Consider the following 7,148-nt stretch of genomic DNA (forward strand, 5'->3'; position numbering starts at 1 on the left):
TTATATATTAAACCTAACTTTGATGATTCTTCTTTAATTCACTCCTTTTTATCTAAATGTGGTTTACCCAGGATTTCCCAATTCACAAAAAATGAATTAGATTTACCTATTACTGAAGATGAAATTCTATTAGCCATTAAGTCTCTTAATCAAAATAAATCCCCAGGACCAGACGGCATTCCAGTGGAATTTTATAAAGAATTTCAGCTACACCTTATCCCTCATTTATTTAAACTATTTACCTTTTTTAGTTCTACAGGGGCTACTACAGGTTCTTTTTCTAAGGCTTTAATTGTTGTATTACCCACACATAATAAATACCCTACACTTGTATCAAATTACCATCCTATTTCCTTAATAAATGAAGATTGTAAGCTCTATGCCAAAATACTTGCAACTAGGTTGTCCTCTGTTTTAGATTCTATTATTCATCCAGATCAGTCTGGGTTTATGAGAAATAGATATTCTGCCAACAATACAAGAACTTTGCTACATGTTATAGAACAAGGGTCCACTTTAGTTTTACCATCAGGATTACTTGCATTAGATGCTGAGAAAGCTTTCGATAAAGTTAATTGGCAGTTTTTATTTCGTACTTTACTAGCATTTAATTTTGGTGATTTATTTATCTGTATGATGTCTGCTATTTATTCTACTCCTACTGCTCCTTTATTTATTAATGGCCATATTTCTAATCAATTTTCTCTTTTCAGAGGTACTAGACAAGGTTGTCCCCTTTCCCCGCTCCTATTTCTTCTTGTTATTGAACCTTTGCTTGTTTCCATCAGGAAATGTAATGATATTTCAGGAATTAATATTAAGGAGATTACTATAAAAATTTATCATATGCAGATGATGTACTTTTATTTCTTAGCAACCCTTAATCCTCATTCCCTCCTTTATTTGAGATTATTTCAATTTACTCCAAGATTTCTGGTTATAAGCTAAATACTAATAAAACAGAATTTATTCCTTTAAATATTCACTGCACCCCAGATATTTTCCCCATGAAGGAAATTATTTGGCAAAGAGATAAATTTAAATATTTAGGCATTTTGTTTTCTTCATCTATGAAAACTACAATATCATTAAATTGTGATTCTATTTTAAGTTACATCAAAGATAAAATATCCAAATGGCCTTCACTTCATCTCTCATGGTCGGGAAAAATGGACTCCATAAAAATGACTATAGCACCAACATTTTTTTATTCCCTTCAATTTCCTGTGAAGTTTTATAAAGTTGTAGATCAACTCCTTTCAAAATTTCTTTGGAGCAATAAAGCACCTCGTATTGGATACAAAAAACTAAAATCGGCTAAATGTAATGGAGGTTTTGGTTTACCGGACTTTTTTTGTTATCATAAAGCTTTTATATTAAAACAAAGTTCTATTTGGTTTAATCATTCTCATCTGATTAATCCCCCTACATGGCTTTCTATAGAAAGAAGTTTAATAGAACTGTTTCCTTTACCTACTTTATAAACTATCAGCCTCATGCATCAAGCCAAAAATCCGTCGGTAAAATACCGATTCGTTAATAACTCCCGTTAGCGAGTTAAAAATACCCAATCCCAATGCATCAACCCAAAAGCAAAAATCGCTATTTAAGGAATCCTTAAATAGCGATTCTTTAAATAGGGATTCCTTAAATAGCGATTCCTTAAATAGCGATTGCATTTAAGGAATCCCAAACTGAGATTCCTTAAATGCAATGCATCAAAGTTAAAAAATTAGCGATTTCGCTAATAGGGGGAGCAAATTACCATGAAGATGAACTGCATGGTAATTTGCAAAAACTTTGAAAAATGCACTTTTGTGCATTTTTCAAAGTTTCATGTTGCGCACACACATGCCCTTAGAGCATGTGTGTGTGCAACATATGTGCACATATCAATTTCAGGGGTGCTATAGGGTGTCATTTTGACACCCTTGCACCCTTGAAATTGCATGAGCAATTTGCGAGAACCTACTGGTACTCGCAATTTGCTCATGCAATCTCCAATTCATTCCTATGGGCCTGGAGGCCCATAGGAATGATTGGGACGGCATTCCTTAATTGCTACTCGCTATTTGCTAGTCGCAATTAAGGAAAGTTAAGGAATCGCTATTTAAATAGCGATTCCTACATGCATAGCCTTTTGCTATTCCTTATTAGCGAATCCTTATTTTTCGCTAAAGAGGAATCGCAAATGGCATTGTTGATGCATATGCCCCTTTGTCCAATCAATCAATATTTTTTCATAAATCTGTTATTTTAAAATCCACTAAGTTAATATTAAATGATTTTGATTTAATTTTTCAATCACCCATGTACATTACTGAAGATATGTAATTATGGTATAATTCACATATAAAACATGCTAGAAATTTCAGATTTTGGCACTCATGGTATAAAGCTGGTATTTTTTATCTTAAAGATGTCTACTATAATAATGCTTTTATTTCCTATGATGTTTTACAGACAAAATTAATTTACCTTCCTCTGATTTCCTAAAATATGAACTTCTATGCAATTCTATATTGGATTCCTTTCCTCAAAATATATCTTCTAATGCTAAATCAGATTTATCAATTTATATTCAAACGGTATCTACTTTATCTCATGGTGTTTCTATATTGTATAAAAAGATGATTGCATTTCAAGGTAACAACATTAACTTAATTTCAACATTCTGGAATAATGAGCTTTCAATCTCTCTATCTCATGAAACATGGAAAACTATTTGGCTTAATAATATTTTAGGATGGTTACCTGTTTCGCTTTATCAAACAAACCCCAATATTTTATACAATTGTCTTTGGTCTCCATGGAGATTGTTCAAAGCTAAACTTCTTCCACTTTCAAATTGTTGGCACTGTAATTTGCATGCTGGTTCATTAAAACACATGCTTTTTGAATGTACTTCTGTTTTTAAATTTTGGACTGAAGTTTGGAATATTATAAGAACAATACTTATTATACATGAAGATTTTGCATTTAAATTGTTAATTTGTAAATCTGTCGTTCTTACTCAAAAATTACTTGACTTAGAAGGTAAACTTTTAAATTTCCAGTTATCAGCAGCTTTAAAATCCATTACAACATGTTGGAAAGATGTTTCATTGTTATCTGTCCATGTTTGGTGGTCATGGGTTATTTTTACTAGAATAGGAGCTCATTTATCTTTGAATGGTATTCATCATAATTGTATTTCTTATCATCTATTTTGGAAATCTATTGATAATTATTTGTTTTCTTCTTAAAATGTATTTTTCTCTCTAAATTATTTTTGATGTTATATCAACTTATTCCTATTTGATAGTAGCTCTATTTTAATGATTATTAATAACATATGTATACCTGTTTCTTCTCCTTCCCTTTTAATTTTCAGTAATATTATTCTATATTATATGGAATGTAATTGTTCTCGATAATTTCGATGTGTTCTCTTTGGGTAGTTTCCTTTAATCATCTGGACGATTCAGGCTCCAGGCTAGCCTTATGCCTTAAAAAAGTGTCGAGTTGGATGGACAGCTCTTGCCTAAAACTTAATGGAGCTAAGACTGAGCTGATGCTCTTAGGTAAGTCAACTACGTTGAGCATAAGCTCATTGTGTCCCAGTAGTCTGGGGATACCACCTGTCCCAAAAGAACAAATTAAGAGTCTCTGCGTATGGCTGGATCGCAATCCTTCCCGTGCTACCATTCACCACTAGAAGACTAATGGTCCAAGCATTGATTTTGTCATGCCTTGACTATGCTAATACTTTATATCTTGGAGCCCCACTCACCGCCACCAAAACATTGCAGATAGTGCAAAATTGTGCAGCACGTCTGCTTTTGAATACTTCCAAGTGCCTTTCAGCTAAACCTGAGCTTGCATCAGTTTATTGACTGCCCATACAAGAGAGAATCCAGTTTAAGGCCTTGTATATCACACACAAAGTTCTCTCAGGGAAAGACCCGCCCACCATCAGCTCCATTATTCAACCTTATCGCCCTAATAGGTCTTTAAGGTCAGATAATAAACTATTGGCGGTAGTTCCAAAAATAAGAAAAATATGACACGGAGGGCGTTGCTTCTCGTACAATGCCACAAAATGTGGAATCTTTTGCCTTTTGGTATTCGCCTCGAGTCAAATTACCTGACCGTTCAAAAGCAGGTGAAGACTTATCTATTTCCCTAATGCTGCCCGTGGTTGAAGCTGCACTGCTACTAGCGCTGGGATGCCCCCGGGTAGCCGTGCACTCTAGAAATGCCTCTTCATTCATTCATTTTCATAGTGCTAGGTTCTGTATTGTCAGTTGTTTATTATAAAACTTAATAAACTATTTTGAACACAAAAAAAAGAAAACATCCCAAATGTTGCCTCCATGGGTACCGATGTCGAGAATGAGTGAAGTTTTTGGAAATGAATAAGTGCTGGGGTCACCCTGAGACCAGATTCTCAAACTGGGGGAAGTTTGATACTCCTGGACACCGCCTTTGAGAATATTCTTGGAATCTGCCTCGAACAAAAGCAAGGCAGGAGTTTATTGCAAAGGAAGGAGTGCACAATAAGAGTTGTATAATGGCAAGACCCCCACGCAGCTCCCAGGTACAGACACCCCACCTCACCTCACTGATATCAGAAGGGTGGGAGGCAGGCTGCCTGTCGCAGATCGCACCCGATTAAGATTCTTGAAGGTTCTCCTGGGGTGGGCTTGTTGCTGAGGGTGATGTGACATCAAGGTCATCATCCTCAATAAAATGGAGCACTAGAGTGGGAAAATCAGACAGACACAACCTGACAATTCCAGGACAGACCAAAAGAATGAAACAAAGCAAAGGCAACAAAAACCAGTTACAGCACCTACAACAAGCTGGAAACCATTGGTACCCCAGCGAACGACTGACGCCACTGTGACCCACCGAAAGATCCACTCTTCTGAGACTGACCCACAGATTGACTCTGTGACTGACTGAAAGATCTTCTCTGCTGTGACAGACTCCAAAATTGACTCAGTTGACCCACAGATTTACTCTGACTGACTGAAAGATCGACTCTACTGAGACAGACTCGAAGATCGACTCAACTGACACACAGATTGACTCTGTGACTAACTGAAATCAACTCTTCTGAGACTGACCCACAGATTAGCTCTGTGACTGACTAAAATATCTGGTCTACTGAGATCGGCTGAAAGATCTGTTCTATTGAGACTGACCAAAAGACTGACTCTCTGATGATCACTCGAACTATCATCTCTACTGCGACGACCAAAAGACACAAACTAGGCTGACCAGAGGGGAGTACTCCATTTCGAATGCAGTTTTAGTAGAATCTCTGGCAGCTATGATACCCTCTTTGTCCTACGTGGTCCTTTGTGTCCTGACCTCGTTTGCACTGAGCGTCTACGCGTGCCCTTCGCTGCAGATCAAGCACCAGCAGGCTCTGGCTGACCTCCTTGGCGAAGAGATCACAGCTTTGCTGTCGGCAGAGGAGTGCATTGATGCAGCAGTAGCAGCAGTTCGGCTGAGCTCCGCTTCCCGCCGACCCATCGACCTCTGCGTGGCGCAGCCGACTCAGCCAAGCAGACTCCCAACCGCACATGGTTGCGCTACTTCAGTGACTTCATGAGCAACCAGAAGAAGTTCCGTGGCCACACGAAGAAGACCTCCTCGCAAGGCTGCTTCGGCTTCAAGCTGGACCGCATCGGAACCTTCAGCTGTTTGGGGTGCTAGGCCGCCCGCCACAGACATGAAACGCCCTCAACGACGCCTACTTGGCCAGAAGTGACAAATGGAAGATATTCCAGAAGAGCCCCTCAACGTTGGCCCCCAATCGGGTCAAAGAAAATGACATGTCTTGTGGGTTAAATGCATTTTTACTCCCACGTGCCCCCCTCTCTACGAACACCTAAACCTCTCCGTCCAATGTCAAACAAACTGTGAAAGTTTTCTGGGTTCATAAAGATTCTCTGTATTTCATGGAAATGTTTCCTATTTTATATAAATATATAACTATAAATAAACTTATATTTCTATATCAATGAAAAATGGGCTTTCTGCCCGGTGCCTATTTACGATGACGTTTTTGTACTGTTTTGATTCTGTTTTTTGTGTTTGTTGAAAGTCCGCCCACCAACAAGAAACAAAAACATTAAAAAAAAAACGGCATCTAGTGAATCATGCCACAATATGTTTCCAGTTTCAAACAGATGTCATCAAAGAAAGAAACATCATATAATGGATTGTTAGAGATGCAGGATTAGGGAAAGAAAGCTCTGTTTTTTACCTAAACTGGATGGAACGACAGAAGAGTGACCAGCACTGGTTACTTTAGATGTTCTGAGGCAATCATTGGTTTCCTTTCAGCCAGCATGATGATTACAGCTTCATTCTCCAGGGGCATTGTACTTGATGGTGGTGGCTTATTATGGTTATATGTCACAATAACGAGGTCAATAATATGGGCCTGCAAATATAGCGACTCAACCATATGTCTACTACCACTATAAAGCCAAGGTAAGCATGTGTGGGGAAGAGTAGATGTACTATCTGTAGTATCCTGGTTTGTTATGGTTCATGATGTGTCAGTGGAATGCTGCCTGAATGATGCAAGATGGAATGTTGGGAGTGGGAACTCACAAATGGAGAAGGGCTGAGCACCTGGCTGGCTGCTCCTGGTGGGGCTGAATACTGTTGATCTTCTTCTGAATACTACTGTACTTCTTGATCTGTAACCAACTTGAATAAATCTACTTAAAACTACATTCTGGATGTGGACTTGATTATTACATTTTATTGGCGACGAGTTAAAAAAGAACCTGCGATCTCTACCTCTAAAGTTCAAGTGGAAGTGTCTGGGAACCTCAAGCAATCTTCTTTAGTACCTGGTCTGCGTACTACCATCAAACTGCCACGTCTGCCCCACCAGTAACCCCTACATCGGTTGCCCTCACCAGCCTTCCAGTTGGTTCCTGTGCTGTGCCCTCAGTGAGGGTAAGCTTGACACTCTACAACGCCTTGGTCAGGTGCTGTGCCTTCAAGAGAGGGTAAGCCAAACATTCATCAATATATGTTCCTGTGCTGTGCCTTCAAGAGAGGGTAAGCCAAGCATTCATCAATGTATGGTCATGTGCTGTGCCTTCAAGAGAGGGTAAGCCTACCTACGTCTGGAAAAG

At 38.6% G+C, this 7,148-nt stretch overlaps 1 pseudogene; it reads left to right on the forward strand.

Annotated features, from left to right (window-relative positions):
• Positions 1-5,317: 5,317 nt before the first annotated feature.
• LOC146796356 (C-type natriuretic peptide-like) lies at positions 5,318-5,706 on the forward strand (annotated as a pseudogene).
• Positions 5,707-7,148: the final 1,442 nt, after the last annotated feature.

This window comes from Triturus cristatus, chromosome 10 (assembly GCF_964204655.1).
Source record: "Triturus cristatus chromosome 10, aTriCri1.1, whole genome shotgun sequence".
NCBI lineage: Eukaryota > Metazoa > Chordata > Amphibia > Caudata > Salamandridae > Triturus > Triturus cristatus.